We start from the raw sequence: 18,551 nt of genomic DNA, 5'->3' as shown, positions 1-18,551 counted from the left end.
TTGTATGCTTTAAATGATTATATCATTCAACTAACTAGTTTTCATCTCAAAATCATCAATCTAAACATTCAAGTGTTTAAAAATCCTCTTAAAACTCACCTAGGTTTCGTCTTCTCCAGCAAGTACCCCATAACCTTCAAGTGAAATATTCATGATACTAAGAGAATCAATCCACCCAAGGCTTTCCCATGTTCTTCCACTCTAAGAACTTCAAAAAAGAGTTCTTTATTGAGAGCAAGCACCAAGATTCCAGGATCAAAGGCTTCCTCCCAAAAACTAATGTGCTTCCTGAAGCTCACGATTAATCAAGTCTCCATCAAAGTTTCAAGTCTAAAATCTTCATAATCAAGTATGTAAGGCTATCATAGTGTTGGACTATTTCGTTCTCACGCCCTACATCAACATTCTTAGTAAAGAAGTAATATAGGGTTCTACCTTAGTTTTGATTATTGTTGAGATGAATTTGATGTTGGGTTTTGAGTTCTTAATTTCTGATTCCAAATTTCTATTCCTAATTCCTAAGTTATTGTATATCATGTATTGAGATTATTGAGTTGATTGTTCGTGTCTATTTTCCATCACGAACCTTATTATTGAGTTATTTATTGAGAAATTCTTTTAACCAATCATTGGCTTAAGTTGATTTTTGAGAAAAGTAAAGAAGAGTTTTGAGTAGAGTCTGAAGAGGTGTTTTGAAAGAGAGTATAAGAGAAGATATCATTTTTAAAGTGAGAAAAGAGAATGTTTGATTTCTAAATGAGTTTATGAGTTCATAGATATTTCAGAGCATTACCTTTTTAAAGAGGATCTTTTAAGTAATTACTTCAATTTGAGAAAGAGAATTTTTTTTAAACGTTGAGAATGAGCATATATTTATTGGGAGTAGTATTAAGCACCAATATGGGGATGAGTTTAAACAACTCAAAATACTCATAAACCATGTATGCCAACATGGGTAACGGATCATACTTTTGACATGAATCCTTATTACTTAGTGGATCCACTCAACTGAGAGGTTCTATAATCTGGCACAATATAGGATAGTCCTGGCAGCGTGGCGAGACGCTACATCATCACGTAGCTCATAGTAATGGTTATCAGTTAGAGAATCTCCCAAATATAGTTAGGGTCTATTTTTACTATATAACTTATTATGTTGAGTTTCAGAGATGATTAAGTATTTTTGTAAAGTTTAAATGATTTCATTCCTTTAATTCTTTACATTCAGTTGAGTTTGTGCTATATCTATTGCAGTCCTTTTATTTAGTTATTTCACTTCAGGAATATCACATACTCATACATTTAATGTACTAATGTCATTTGACCTGCATCTTTTAATGATGCAGATACATACACTTAGGATCCTCAACAAAAGTATGTTGACATCACTCCATATGCTCGTTAGCTTTTGAGTGACGCCTCCTTACTTTCGAAGGACTCTAGTTTTTCGAGTTATTAGTATTTGTTTTTGAGAAGTTGTGGGTCTTGTCCCGACACTCATCTTTATATAGTAGAGTCTTCATAGGTAGACAATTTTGCAGTGTCTTTCAATTTCACAGGCTTAAATTAAAACTTATGTTTAATATTCAGTGTATTCAGGTAGTTTTGAGATTTAATATACTATTGATTTAGCATTCCTTTTAGTTTGATGCTTGTGTATACTTGAGTTAGTTTTTGACTTGTAGTAAGATAGAATGAGGGTTTTCTTGGAAACCAGCAATGGTTCTCGAGTGCAAGCAGTGTCCAAGGTTTAGGCTTGGGTTGTGACACAACAACTAGTGGATCCACCTTAGCTCAGATTTTATGGTTCTTACCTTGTCAAGTGGGACACTCTTTTTTTTTTGTGGGAGCAAAACACTAAACTCCATGTACAAGCTCACATGGTTTATATCAGTTCTTGTATACATCCCACAAATTATTACGTTTTTCAGATATTGCATGACTTTATATCATGGTTGTAAACTTTTCCTCATACGCAATACATTTCGAGTATTGACCACATTTCATAATATAAGTTCTAAAACATATCCTTCTGGCTGTGGTTAGTACATGATCCCCTTAGTTTGAACTTCTTTGGTGAGCCCTCATGTTTCGAGGACATAACTTTTATGAATTTCCACTGTATTCTTTTTTCAGTGTCAAATAGTTAAGAGTTATCTAGGGACTTGTCCTAGCAACTCATTTATGACTTGAGACTTTTCACATAGTTGGTAGATTTCGTGTATGTTGTCTCGTATCCGCTTCTCTTTTATGATATGATGGATATTAAGACTTCTTTCTGCTATTTAATTTATTATGTTTATATATGCCAACTAACATCATTTCATGTTTGTGGTTAGGTAGGGCTCACTTGTGGCTCTAGGCACCATAGCACATCTAGGGGTAGTTGTAACATCTCGTACTTCGAAAAGCCAACTAGAGATTCATACAAGTTAAACTTCATTTGTTAGTTTTGGGTCAACTTGACTTAACCATAACTTTCAGCACATAAAGAGTTAGGTGGGCCATGAGGTATAAAATCCATGGTCTTTGAGTCCTCTTTCCAACGCCACTGAGTTTGCTAAATTCTGAGCTCCGAGAAAAATGTTATGGAAATTTGAGTGAAACCTCTCTAATTAAGGCTTTTCATCCGTTTGAGAAAGGGTTATTTTGGTCCTTTCCTTACCCCACTAGACTTAACCACGTTGTACTCACCCAATTTAGGGTTCTAATCAGACTCTAAGTTATTTTATACATTCCAAAAGCGTTTAGGGATTTTAGAACTAGGTCTAGAGGAGAAAGGAGAAGGATTTCAAGGGTTGAGGATTTTCACCAAAAACAAGTGTTCTTCGAGGTATGTAAGCTCTAATAGTGTTAGGTTTGTTTTCCCTCACGCCAATCATGTAATTTTGATCGATGAATTCTTCTTGAAGTGGATTGATTTAGTTTCTTGAGAAGTTCTTGAGTTTTAACCCCATTCCTTAACAATGTAGGTTTTGAGTTCTTCAGGTGAGGGTGTTGTAAATGAGTGTTGTTCTTGATGGATTGTGAGTGGGTTTTCAATTATTTGTGTTGGGTTTATTAATCAAAGGGAGTTTGGAAGAAACCAATCCATTCTAGACGAATCAGGACCAAAAATTGAGAAGAAAATTCATCAAATTTTGTAGGCTCGAGAATGGTGTAACGTACCCCCATAGCGCCAGGAGGGTTGGCACCTGCGCAACAATGCGCCCAAAAGTACGCCAGTACTTTGATGCCTAGTGCGATGAACCACTGATGCGCCAGTGTCACCAGACCCATTTCTCCTCCGTTCTTCGTCCCGTATGTGTTCTTGCAAATCTTGTCTTCGCTCTATTATTAATACTAACTATGTAAGCCTTCATTAATCATTGAGAGTCCTATATATCCCAATCATAACTCTTAAATTTACATTTCAAATCAAGGTAAAGTTAAGAGGAAAGTTCAAGAACGTCCTTTTGATTCATTTTTGAGAAGTCTTTTGCAATTATCTTTAACTTGATTTAAGACTTGTGTCAATGAGTATGACAATGAGGAGATATAAGTTTCGTGTTTCAAAATGAGTATAAGGGAACCAAGTATTCCAAAGTATGTAATATTTTTACATTTTTAAAAGAGAGAAACACTGATTTCTAAATGAGTTTACAAGTTCAGATGAGTTTTAGAGTATTACCTCCTTTAAGAGGATATTTTGACTAATTACCTCAACTGAAGAAAAGAGTTATATTTTAAAACATTTTAGTATGAGTTATATATATTATTGGGAGTTGTATTGAGCACAGATATGGGGATGAGTTCAAACAACTCAAAATCTTCATATACCATGTATGCCAACATGGGTAAAGAGTCATACTTTTTAGATGATTCCTTATTGCTTTTAAGCATATCTTAGTGGATCCACTTATTTGAGGTGTTCTATACCCCGGCAAGGTATAGGACATTTTTTGTAGTGTGGGCGACATGACGTATCATCACGTAGCTCATAGTGATGGTTGTCAGTTAGAGAATCTCCAAAATAAGAGTAAAAGAGTATGTTATTGTATTTTTATACATATTTAGTTGATATATACTGTTTAAAAGCTTTATATATTGCATCTCTTATTGTTCATTTCATATTTGAGTTGAGATGAGGTGATTATGTCTTCCCAAAGAATCAGTTCAGTTGCTTATCTTTCTGCTTTCCCCTAACATGCTCGTACATTCAATGTACTGACATCATTTGACCTACATTTTATTTATGATGTAGATACAGTCGTTTAGGGTCATTAACAGGCGCTTCGTTGATCCTATTGGATTTCAAGTAGCATTGGTGAGCCTACTTGCTTTTCGGAGGGTTTCACATTATCGTTTTGTTCTTGTTAGGTTGTCGGGGGGTCTTGTCCCCACATCCATCATATTATTTAGAGGCTTCATAGACAGTAGAAGTATGAGGAGTCTTTTAGTTTTTTCCCTTTGTGGATTTTCCCTTGAGACTATGAATTGAATTACTTATGTTATTTAAATACTTTCAAACATTTATTGAGTTAAGCTGTTTTGAGACTATATGAGTTAAGTTGGTATTTGGAGTCTCCATTTTTCTTGAGTAATTCCTCCACTAAGTAGTCATCTAGGCCAAGGGTTCGCTTGGGGACGAACAATGGTTCTCGGGGCGTGACAATAGTCTTGGCGACATAAACATTAGAGTTGGAAATTTAAAGTTTTCATTGATTGATATTTGTTGAAATTATACAATTATCATTAACTTTGAATGGTTTATCCTTAAAGTCAACCAATTGAATTTCAAATATATTTTTTTCAACTTCGTGTTCTTCTCTTATCTTGACCAAAACTATTCTTAGTTTTCACGGGAGAAAGGCTTTCGATTTTACATATAAAGTAGCTACTACTTCTTTTTATCTCGATTTTATTCATCCTTCAAGTTAGTACATATAGAACTAATTGTTTTCTTTGTCTTTTTTTCTCTTAGTATGTCTAGTGTTTTTTTTTTATAGGAAAGACTTATCCTTTCTTCGCATAATTCAATTCTACCAAATTAAAGATTCGAAAGAGAGGTTTATTTCTCAAAATTTCAAATGACATGAGTTATCCTATATGAGAATTGTTCTTGATTTTTATGTGAAAAAGATGATGCTTCCATTCTTCAGAAAACCTCAAGTACATGTAGTACGTATCATTGTTGAAACAAAAAAAAAGCTATTCAAATTGTTTCATGCATGTGAACAAACAAGTTATTCACTTCACTACAAGAAAGTAGAGATATGATGACATTTATTTAGTAAACATGAAATAAATGTCAAGAAATAGAATTTTTCGTATAAACAATGATATTTGACATAAAATATCATACAATTATTGACATTTAGGCAATATTTCATCACAATAATGACATTTGATGTAAATTTCATAAAAAGCAACGACATTTGATACAAATATCATAAAAACAATGATATATGGTAAAATGTTGTTAAAAAAGTTATGACACAAATGTAAAATATATTTAGGTTCTAATACAAACATTTACACCTGATATTAAAATCTAAATCTTTTTTAAAAAAATTCTCACTCTTTGAATTTAACTCCGGAAAAAAAAATTGATGCATAAATATAATGTTTTTAACTAAAATAAACTCTCTATCTTCTAATTTGCTTGCCTTACGTCAACTTTAAATTAATCTAATTTAAATCGATCATTATCGCATATCAAACATGCTCTTAGTTTTAGACCACAAGATTCAAAAGTTTTCTTTATTTTCTTTTAAACTTTGTGTGAAGTAAAAATCATACAAACAAATTAAAATGGATGGAGTAATTATAATTTATATGTAACGAATGTGTTTGGAATTAAGAATGTACTTTCACTTTATTCTATACTAGAATTCATAAAATGATACTTACTTCAATGGTCGGTGACTTCAATTATTCAACAAATTCATAAAATGATATTTACTTCAATGGTCGGTGACTTCAATTCTTCAACAAATTCACTAGCTTTCTACTTTTTTCATCCAATGATTAATTAATGCAGCCGTCAATTATTTCATGAATTTTACATTCTTAAGAAATTAAGGAAAGTACGCAATTCATTGATTCACATGCACAAAATAATGTAAATTAAAACAATTATAAGTTTAAAGTGTTTGATACAAGAGAAACAACTTAATATCTTTTATTAGATCAAGGCGATGAGATTGGACCAAAAGGTTAGTGGCAATTCATTAAGGTCTTTTTTGTGCAAGTAATGTGGTTATTGTAATGGCCCAGAAGTTCATATTTGATTTTTTTTTTTGTAAAATTGTTGTTTTATCCCTCTTGATAGTTTTTCAAAGTTAATTTTGATCAGTCGGTGAAATTAGTTTATAATATTTTTTAATTATTCAATAATTACGATTATTTAATTGATGGGTAATTTTTAGACAATTAATTTTATTTATAGTTCATGACCCAAGAAGAAAATGAAGAAATAGATAGAAGAACAGAAATTGAAAAAATACCATTTTTTTGTAGTGGAACTGGTAGCTGGGGGATTCATGGAAGTGGTAGTGTGATAAGAGAGTATTTTATTTTAAAGATTTTATTGTAGTATTCTTTTGCTAAGTGTCTTAATCTTGATATCCCTTTAATGTTAATTTTTGGTAGTGTGAAATTCATGGTAAAATGTAATAATATTTATTATAATATTTTTCTGATAGTTGTTTTAATCTGAATATTTCTTTAATATTATTTATGATATATTCAAGATATAACATATTTTCGGTTCTTTGGTACATAGATAAATTTTCCTCTATTAATTGTTCTAATAGTTTTATATCTTCCATAGATTTTATCCAATATTGTAAATATTCGTAATTCATTTTAATCTGAATTTATTTCTAATAAATCGTATCATTCTATTCTTTCGTAGTCTAAATCATGTAAGTCTATTTCATACCATTGTTGGTTCAATATATCTTCCGGTTCGTTATTAAATATTTTTTCCCATATGATTCTTTTTAATTCAATTATTTTTATATCTTTAAGTATATATAATATTAAAGTTTCATAGTTTTTTATCATTTCATTATGAAGGTAAGTAGTCATGTTCTTTATTATGCAGATTTTTTATTTCAAATTATTCCTTCCTATCATATTCATAATTGATTAAATTCATATTAGATCATTATGAACTAGATTATTTTTATCATGTTTCCCTGTCACTACTAGCATCGTACTTTAGCGGATACTTTCTTCTTATCAGCGCCTCAACTTTGTTTACTCCCCTAAACGGTTTCCTCGCCTACCGGTTTCAACATTAGGATGGCATAGTATAAAAGTTTTCTCCCTGTTTTCAGTGTGCTAATAAACTAGAAATCACGATTCAAATAACTCTAATACATAATAACTAACATAAATTTATTCAAGCATATATCCCTATACAAAATGAACTAAAATTTATAGGGTTGAGTATTAACTCTTTCGGATCCTCACAAAGCAATATAGAATGTCGACATGACCTCCTTCTGCCGCGCCGGTATTTAATAACAATAATTGATTGCTTCAGGTAAGAACCTAGAAAAATCTCAAATATGACACATATCTTTGACATCAAATATTATCATATTGTTAATGTTGGTTCTGTTAAGCTAGGGGACAAGAAATAGTGGGTCATTTATGGCATTATGATGAGCCAATAGCAAGCTAAACTAATAGAAGGGTTGGGTGCATAATTCCTACGTAAATTGCTATTGTTTCTATTTTTAGCTTCAGTTTTTGAATACACCTTATGAATATCGCCTTGTAACTTCAATTTTTTAAATATATATTAAGTGCATGTAGTTAAATATTAGGTGTATTGTATTATATGAATATTATTATAATTATGTCAATTGGAGGGATAAAGACTTGGCCCTAGGCTTGACTTTTAGGAAAATATGAGACTCAACATGTTAATTGACATCAAAAATTAGAAACTTGATTATAGATTTGGGGTGAGTTTATTGGTCTAGGATAGACACATAGTAATATGGATGTTGTTAGTTTCAAAATCTTATAGTGGTTGTTTATTTGAATAAATTGAATTGATTTTGAAGCCTAACGAAAGACAAATACTAATGTCCTAGAGTGAATTGTTAATTAATTTAGGCAAGTGGATTTCTCGACCCTTGTTAAGTGTATAGAATCATGTATTTCCTTGTGGTATGTGTTGAGAAGAAATGGGAGTTGGTGATGGTTTGACTTGTCCATTTTGAATAATTCTAATGATGAAAAAGAAGTAAGAAAAGGAAATGTGATTAATTATTTGTATGTGATGTGTTGAGAATTGTTTGAAATGCTTATTGATTCATTCTTGATGTTTTATTACAATGGTCTGAGGTACTTCATGAACATGTTTCTCTTTATCATGTTAGTTACCTAACATTGGGAATATTACTTGTGTGGTATAGGCTATATTTGGAGTGGTTTGACAATTGGAAGTGGAATAATTAAAGTGATGACTAGATAATTAACATTGTAACTTTGGAAAGTTTAGTTAGTAAAGTTGTCATAACATGTATGGGTTGCTTAGCAAATGATGAGAATGATGTTGCACCAATTGATGTTAGAATATCTACTGCGGTTTCATAAAATCAGTGTATATCAAAAAGGGCATGATACGATTTATAAACTGTATCGTTGCTTACTTGGTTAGAAATATGGAGTGTGTTACTTTTGTTATCAACCTGATCTACGAAAGATTGCATATCGCTTGGGCTAGAGACGACACTGTTTCGATAATGTTATGCAGTTTTTCAATGGGTAGAAATGTGTGGGCTATTTGGGTACGATCTTCTTGAAAAAAGTGATGTGTTCTAGTGGTGGTGTCACGACCCAAAGTACACCCTAGACGTGACATGTCATATAGGACCTCAAGAGGCCCTACACAATCCACTTAGCATATGATTAACGTTATCAACAACACTTAATCTAGTTCTAAGCGTCTACAATCGTTAGTCAGTATAATAACCCAACTAAATGAGTTGGGGTCGAATCCCACAGGGAGAGTGGTACGTGTTTAAGATTCAAGAGTAAAGTACGAATATCTTCAAGTCAATCATAGGAATAGATATTATTGAAGGAAAATATAGTTCAAATTAAGGGGTAACACGAGTGTCAAATAAGTGGGGTTTGGTTTTAACTATCAGCTACAACAACAATAAATAGCATGAATTTAACAATAATGAGACGGGTTCTTGGGATGTGATTGGATTATAGGCTAAGGTAGACAAATGGGTCATTGCAACTATTAGTAAATAGCTATAAATCAGTGAATAAGCTAGACTTTAGTGGGGATAAACTTTCTCTCAAACAATTTACTCCGAATCAAGTTGGTTTCTCTCAAACACCAACAAACATGCAAATAAGAACAACCTACGCTTTAGTCTATTCACTCTTTCAAGCTGAATGTGTGGAAAATGGTTTAGGATTCACTCTCTCGAGATGAATCCATGAAAACCCAATGCCCACAGACCATCTATTCAGTAATCTTGGTTTTGAAACCTCTCTCTCGAGCAAACCAAAAACACAAAGGTAGAATTGCATTTGCAATTACAACCCTTTAAATTAAACCACAATTACTGAATGAAATCACTTCTAAACAACATTTAAACTAACAATTAGCAATACCCACAAGTTAAATCAACCCATAATCACATAATCACAACCCAAGAATTGGGGTTTTAGATAGACATCATAAAAGGATAGAAATCGTTACCAAAATGTGTTTCCATCAACTGGGTAAGATTAATTTCGTCTTTCAAAGGTCCAAGTTGAAGAATCTCAAAGACCCACTTCCAATTTCTCAAAAATGGAAAACTTCAATTCTTCAAAGCTAAGGAAAAGTTGGCTGAAAAACTCAGATTTCAAAACTCAAAAATACTCTAATGAATGTTTAGAATAAAATTTGATAATAAACATAATGTTTGAAAATGTATTTATAGTCGCCAAATATATGCCGCGAAGGACCATTCGGCGCAGCAAGTCAGCGATCTGCCCTTTGGTCAGTTCCATCGCCTTTTTGCTTTGGCCTTCAGCATCCTCAAGTTCTGTAACTTTGGGCGATCCAACACTACATCGCGGAACCATTTGGCGATCCACTGACTGCTCCTCTCTCTCGCCAACTTGATTTTCTCTTTCAGGGCTTGGCACACTAGAACTTTAGGCGAGGTGATGGCCATTCGTCGACTCGTCAAAGGGACTCGGCGATCACCACACCTTCATTCTTCGCACTTTCAGCTCGCTTCGTTCTTTTTTGTGAGTTAGTGTCCATGCTTTGTTCCTTAATCCAAATACTTGGAAATCAAGGATTTTACATCAGTTATTGGTACAAAACAAGCATTTGAGGACACAAAATCTATCCAAATAAAGCCCTAAATGAGTCCAAATCGTTGACTCATCAACACCCCCAACTTAAACTTTTGCTTGTCCTCAAGTAAAACTCAAGTTCAACAGTTCAAAAAGGATGTCTCAAACAGTGCTACACAAGACTCAATCATGAATACACACAACAAGACTCAACTTACTCATGCAAGGATCAATTGTGCACTCAAAGATTCAAGTTGAAGATTCTCAAGTTCACAGTACTTGCTTTAAATGCAAGTTCAAGCTCAAAAAAGGTAGTCAAATGCCCTTACACAAAGATGATTCCATATTCACACACTAAGGTTCAACAATTAATAGCTCCGAAATCACAATCAACACTCACACTCGCAAAGATGAACACAATGCATGATTTCACCCATAGGTTTGCCCTTATTTTCCAATCAACACTTTTTTTCAGCTCACTCAAGATCAAAAAGATATTTTCAGGGCTTGTAACAGGGCTGAGTGTAAAGGTATGGTTATTTAGGCTCAATGGCTGCTATCCTCATTAAATATGGTGTGAACAACACTTTCTTTCCTTCTCCTCTTCATTCTCATTTATGCTCATAAGTCACCCCATTATTCCTTTTCCATGAAACTTTGGACACCCTTAAGATCATTTAAAGATCTCACATCCCTTGGTCAACCAGACCAACGGGGAAAATTCTAGGTGTCATCACACATGGTTCACGGTAAGCTCATCACACAAGGCATTGACACCAAAGTCAAACAAGACTCCACACTTTCGCTAGTATGCAATGTTTATTACAAGAGACTCAATTTGATAACCGGCTAATCACAATGAGATGCAAAAAGTTCACATATTTCCTGTGAAAATTCATTTGGCCTCATCATAGCCGCACTTTAATTTTTGTTCAATTATGAACACTATTCAAGTCATTGGTATTGATCAAGACTAATACTCAAATTTGCAAGAGAACATCCACATTCAAACAAAAAAATTCGGAAGGGTTCAAAAATAATTTACAATTATAACAAGGAGCCACAAGCTCAAATATCCATAAAAGTCGTATCAAAACACAATATATAGCTCAAAAACATCATCAAATACAAGAGGAGGGTATTGAAATACCTCACCCCACAACAAATAAAAACAATTTGTCCTCAAATGCAAGAAAATATCCAAAAAGTCAATAAAAGAAGATTGGGAAGGAGGTAAAGAAAAATCATGTCTACCCAGTCGCTCCATTTGTCGGGGGTATCAGTGCCCGCTGTAGTACTCTAAACCTGGGTCTCAGTACCCGGAGTCACATCAACAGTACCAGATCCACTACGAGCTGCCATGGATGTCTGTATCAGCGATGTCTGGATCACTGACTGTACAATCGCCTCCTCTAGATCTGGAAGGTCTCCATATATGCTCTCCTCCCTCACCTCTATCTACTCCTTGTTGGTATCTGCCTCAGACATATCAGCTTGTATGTCATCCCTATGTACGCGTCTGGTGGTGTCTAGAGGAATAACATAAGTCTTTGGGGCATCTACATCATCCGTTGCCTCTAATAGTGAAGTGAAGTCTATAGACTTGAGATAGTCTACATCGTTCCTCAGATTTGCCACTTCAGCTTTCATAGCCATAACCTCAGAATACTCCCCCTGTCTACTCTCACAAGCAACGACTCTCGCAGTCAAATCATCAATAGAAGTTCAGAGGGGGGTTAAGTGCGGCAAGGATGGCACTCTCAATCATCCATGGGACTGCAACCTCAAGTTGGGTAGCCCTCATATCAGCCGAATGGGCCAGGTGCCCCTTCTTCAGGATCATAGCGTGAGTAATCTTGGCAGGCTGAGAGTAGGTAGAAGTACTAGGAGCATGTGAGGAAGAAGTGGAAGCATATGTACCTGAAGGCCCAGAGGCTGGAGTAGGCAAAGATGCCTCTACAAGTATAGAGTCAATGTCCACCACCAGAGATGTATCCACCGGAGTTGCTCTCGTACTGTCGGCCTCCTCTTCAGTGTACTCGGCCTCACTACACCAGATGTCAGTGAAGGATGTAGGGGTAACCTCAATATCTCTAGTCGCATCTCGGGGGACTCCAACACGCCGGCACAACTCTGTGATCAGCACTGGGAATGAAAGGGAGATCTGCCTCTGTTTGGCCCTCCTGGCCATCTCCTGCTCAATAATAACTCCCGTGTCAATGCTCTTCTTAGACATAATAGACTCAGGCAGGCCGCCTTAGGATGACGGAGAATGGACTCATTTTGGGATGGCACAATGGAGATGCTAATGAATCCAAACCAATATTGCGCAGCTACACTCAAGTCCTTCTTCTCGATCGAGACTTCTGCTTCAATCCATCTCGGAGTGGTTTCTGAGATGATGGGAGCTAGCTAGCCCTTGAGCTCATCTAGTGATGTTGTAGTGTTAGCCAAATTGGGGTAGTCAAAGTCTGACCCTCTGTCAAGTACCGCATTGATGTGATCATAGCTACAGTGCACTATTGTCCCTCATACAATTATGGACCCTACTGGTCTGAAGGCACTAGCCTTGTTTTTTTCCCTTGGGTACCAAGTCACCATATGTTGTATATAACTCCCGGACCCATGAAGGAATATAGGGTCCTCGAGGCCTGGTGAACTGCTCAAACCGATGGTACTGGAACGTGTCCCTCACTTTGGAGTATTTGCCCTCTAGGCCCTCTGTAGATAGTAGCTTCTTCTCAAGAATAGTCCGCAACCCATCAGCTTTTAGTCTGTTGAGTAGTCGGGGAGGAGGAACCACTGGAGGTACTTGAGCTACAGGAGGTGCCAGAGTTGGCACTGTATCTGCTGGAGAGGTGGCTGCTCGGACTCTAGCGATCTAGCACGGATCTTCGCTCTTCAACACTGTAATGGCTAGTCATCCTCCGGCTCAGATAATACAGCTTGGGAGTCAAAGGCCTCGCCCTCACTTCCGGAGTTGTGCTCCGGGACCTCAGATATGGGCCTCTTGCCCTTGCATATTCCTTCCTTTGGAGGCTCTGCTCATCCCTTTTTAGGAGGGTTGGCTCCTCCTTCATTTATAGTTATGCCCCGTGCTCTTTTACGAGGCGGCATGTCCAGTTTAGTCCTAGCCATAACTGCAAAAAGATCGAGAAAAGTTAAAAACAGTTCAAGAAGATGCACAGAAAAATTAATGCAGACAGACTCCCCGAAAGGATTGGCTCAAAATTTTTTCAGAAAAATGGAATGTCGTCGAAATGAAGGGCCTTTCGGCGAATCGCTGACAGCATTCGGCGAGCAAGGACAAGCCCGCCGAAAGGTACAGTGCATTTTTAGGGGTTAGGGGCACATAAAGGGCGATCAAGAAGGTCTTTCGGGTCTCGAAAAAAGATAGCAAAAAAAATTGCGAGACTCGGCGAACTCAGGCTTCTCGCCAAAAGTTACAGCACCCAACTTCTAATTTAGCATGAAATATAAAGGAGACAAGGGGGATTTGGCGAACCGCTGAGTGGTTCGGCGAGCTCGATCCAACTCGCCAAATGACTCAACATTCCTACTCTCAACCCCAACTTCCAAATTTAACCCGATAGCTCTTAAAAACAAAATCAAAGCATGCACCCATTCAATTAAATCAAGACCCATTACACCCATGCCCTCGGGATACCTTGACTTTTCCCGGTTAGGCAAAATTTGGCCATTTGATGACTTTTACCCTTAAGAATGATGTCACTGCTCCATCATTGCGCAAATTATATCATTTGGCACATATGCGGGTTCATTAGACTTCACCCGACTAGACCCAACAATCAACAAAACACAGCCCAACATTTTTAGACCAATTTTAAACACAAGCAGTTCGGGGAATCAACAATAAAGCAATTTAGGCATGATATTCGAAATAAAATAGGCACACACAACACAATTACAATTCAGAGAGGCCCAACACATTTCACTAAGATAAAATCACTTGCAAATGAGTAAAAATCGCTAAATAAAGATCTAGGGTTCGGAAAATCAACCTTAGAAACCGAACAATCAAGTTGAAAAGCTAGGCAGCAAAGGATCCAACTTCGAACACACAAATGATGACTAATACGAGATAACAACACAAAAATACGGGAAAAACTATTTCGGGTGTGGGTTTGGCAAGTCGTAAAGTGAGGGAATGTGAAATATTTTTAACTTTTTAACTTTTGGCCTTTCAAAACCATCTAGTTATCGCCCAGTCAGCGACATATATTTTTCTCGCCGACCCACTCGGTGACACGCTGATTGGGCACTTACCTCGTCGATTTTTACAGGACCTCCAGTTAATGTGGGGGTCCAAACGGCGGACAAAATAGAGAATGCTGACCTTCTCGGTGATTCTCCAATATGCTCCTGGGCTCGCCGAGTTTTACATACTCCAATTTCAAAATGTCTTTAGTCTAACGGCGGTCCAAGTCGGGCTCGCCGACCTTTTAGGTGAGTCGCCGACTGGACTTTTTACTCTCTAATCTGCATTGTTCAAACATATTCCACACTTTAACCTTTACAATCAACAAATGATTATTTCACAAATGAAAAAGAAAGCAAATAAAACTTGGGTTGCCTCCCAAGTAGCGCCTTAGTTAACATTGCGGCATGACGCAAGTCCACGCTTAAACCTCATTCTTGGGGTTGGCCATAGTATCACTATGCAACCTCCCTTGTTGTCTCGAGTTTAAATGAGACGAGATATGAACCATTTGGGTCTCCAACTGCTTGTTCGAGATAGAATGGGAGGTAACCGTCTGGCTAAGGGTCTACACATCTTCTTTCTTCTCTTACAAAATCTTCTCCGACCCCTCAACTTTATTGAGGATATGAGAAAGCACATCCTCCGAAGTAACCACCATTAGAATCCTTTGGCTTTTGGCACTCATGGGAAGGAACATCTCTATCCTTCTCCCCATCTCTCTCTTTCCAAGTGGGGTTACGATCCCTCCACTCTTAATCACGATCCTTCCAACCTTTCTCCATGTTCCAACCTCGGTTACCACCCTACCTCGGGTAGTTTAAACGATAACCGCCACCTTTGTTTGCTAGGAAGTTCACCTCTTCGTTGTACAAAGCCTCAAACTTGGCCTCATAATGATTAAAACATCCTACACCCACGACATTGACACTTTGAGCACCAGCTTCCATGACATATTTGGAAAAAATGACACGTTGTGTCATGATGTTGGCCAAGTTCTGGTCCCTCTCCTAATCTTTCTCAAGCTGCTCCTTGGTTAATTTAAATGTGACAGTGGAGACCTGATCTTCGTGGGTGTACCAAGCCCGATTATTGTGGTCATTCCATCCAAGAGCTGAACTGCTATCACATAAGGTTGTTGCAATAAACCTCCCAGAGAAAGTTGGTCAGCAACACCCTTGTTTACCGAATCAAGCCTCTGGTAAAAATACTGCAGCAAAATATGGTCGGGTAAACCATGAGTTGGGCATTGTAGCACCAACTTCTTGAATCTCAGCCAAGTCTCATGAATTGGCTCACCCTCCAAACTCTTAAAGCTCTAAATGTTGTCCCGAAGAGTCATCAACTTTGAAGGAGGGAAAATCGGACTTGAAATACGGTGACCAGCTCTTCCCACGAAATTGATTCTCATGGCAATTCAGCTAGCAACTTACATGCTTCTCTCATTAAAGAGAACGGGAAAAATCCTCAACCAGACAGACTCTTGGGATATATTCTTGAAGGAGAATTGCCCGCAAACATCAACAAAATTTCTTATGTACTCATGGGGATCCTCATAAGGCAATCTATGAAACAACCCTTTCAATTACAAGAGCTGCAACATGGTACTTGTAATTTGAACACAACGTTCCCTTACGCAGGAGGTAAGCGAATGGAACCAATTCCACCCATAAGATAGGGGTCATTAGCATTACGCTCATTGACATCGTTGAGGTTGCCGATGTCAACTTGCTGGCCTACTTGGCTACCATTGCTTCCGTTCACAGTCATACTTTTTGTTTCAAAACACAAACAAGCAAACCAAAACTAAAAGTAAGTAGATTCGACTATAACTAACAAGAACAAAATTCAACTTAACTAAAGAATATTAACCCACACCGCTCCCTGGCAGCTGCGCCATTTTGATTAACGTTATCAACGACACTTAATCCAGTTCTAAGTGTCTACGATCGTTAGTTAGTATAATAACCCAACTAAATGAGTTGGGGTCGAATGCCAGATAGAGTGGTACGTGTTTAAGATTCAATAGTAAAGTACAAATATGTTCAAGTCAATCATAGGAATAGACATTATCGAAAGAAAACATAGTTCAAATTAAGGGGTAACATGAGTGTCAAATAAAGGGGGTTTGGTTTTAACCATCAACTACAACAACAACAAATAACACGAATTTAACAATAATGAGACGGGTTCTTGGGATGTGATTGGATTATAGGCTAAGGTAGACAAATGGGTCATTGTAAATATTAGTAAATAGCTGTAAATCAGTTAATAAGCTAGACTTTAGTGGAGATAAACTTTCTCTCGAAAAATTTACCCCGAATCAAGTTGGTTTCTCTCAAGTTAAATAAACCTATAATCACATAATCACACCCCAATAATTGGGGATTTAGCTAGACATCATAAAAAGATAAAAATCATTACCAAATTGTGCTTCCATCAACTAGGTAAGATTAATTTCATCTTTACAAAGGTCCAAGTTGAAGAATCTCAAAGACCCACTTCTAATTTTTCAAAAATGGAAAACTTCAATTCTTCAAAGCTAAGGAAAAGTTGTCTCAAAAACTCAGAGTTAAAAATTCAAAAATTACTCTAATTAATGTTCAAAATAATATTTGAAAAGAAACATAATATTTGAAAATGTATTTATAGTCGCCAAAATTATGCTGCGAAGAACCATTCGGTGCAGTAAGTCGGGCTCGCCGAACAAGTCGGCGATCTGCCCTTTGGTCAGTTCCATCACCTTTTTGTTTTGGCCTTCAGCATCCTCAAGTTCTGTAACTTTGGGCGATCCAACACTGCATCGCAGAACCATTCGGCGATCCGCCGACAGCTCTTCTCTCTTGCCAACTTGATTTTCTCCTTCAGGGGTTGGCACATTGGAAGTTTAGGCGAGGTAATGGCCATTTGGTGACTTGCCAAATGGACTCGGCGATCACCGTACCTTCATTTCTTCACTCTTTTAGCTCGCTTCATTCCTTTTTGTGAGTTAGTGTCCATGCTTTGGTCCTCAATCCAAATACCGGGAAATCAAGGGTTTTACATCAGTTATTGGTACAAAACAAGCATTTAAGGACACAACTTTATCCAAATAAAAACCTAAATGAGTCCAAATCATAGACTCATCAGCATACATCATAAAAACATAATAGCATTAAATAGTTCATAAGACAGTAAAAGATTTGACAAGAAAACGAAGCAAAAAATCTAACATAGTCTCAAAGTTATCTAGTACATCAAGAGTGATTAGGACGTAACCCATGTATCACATAAAATACGGAAAAGTAAAGACAATGAGCAATGAAGGTATCTGTCCTCGGAACATGAAGACTCAACAATCTTCAAATCTACTACTGTGATCACTAGCCACAGAGATGCGGTATAGGAGCGTCGGACCCTACATTAGTGAAACAATGTAGGCAAGAGTATGTGTTAGTATAAAGAATGTACCAAGTATGATAGAAATTTATAAAAGATATGATACTATGCTAAAAAGGACATTACATGACGTGCAATGACAAAGCTAAATCATTAGTTAAAAGGGTTAGAAAACATAAATCATAAAACATGGTCAATGCAAGGTAGCATCTTTAAAACTCTCGTGAGCTCCTTCTAGAAGTAACCTTAGTTCATTATTGTGGTAGATTTACCTTTAACCGACATAGAGACTATGTGAGCTATAACATGGAATCTGGTGTCTACCCTACACCGAAAAAGGGTGTCCTACTTGCCAAGGAAAGGACCATGAACTTCTAGCTTACATGGATCCACTAGCTAATGTCTGTCTAAGATAATTATCCTATGAGAGTTGGGTGATTTTTTTCCAATAATGCCAACGATGGATGATATTATGGATTAATTGCCTGTCGAGAGCGTGTTACTTTTCAAAGCTTACCTTATATTATTAAAGAAAGGGGGTGCATAGGTTTGGGATAAAGTGATTGCTACTAGAAACATAGCCTCAAGCAATGGGAGTGCTTTAATCTCAATATCCTCCCGTTGCTAAGAGTAAATCCCA

The sequence above is a fragment of the Solanum stenotomum genome, chromosome 5 (assembly GCF_019186545.1).
Source record: "Solanum stenotomum isolate F172 chromosome 5, ASM1918654v1, whole genome shotgun sequence".
In the NCBI taxonomy this organism is placed as follows: Eukaryota; Viridiplantae; Streptophyta; class Magnoliopsida; order Solanales; family Solanaceae; genus Solanum; species Solanum stenotomum.
Note: the sequence above shows the minus strand (reverse complement) of the source record.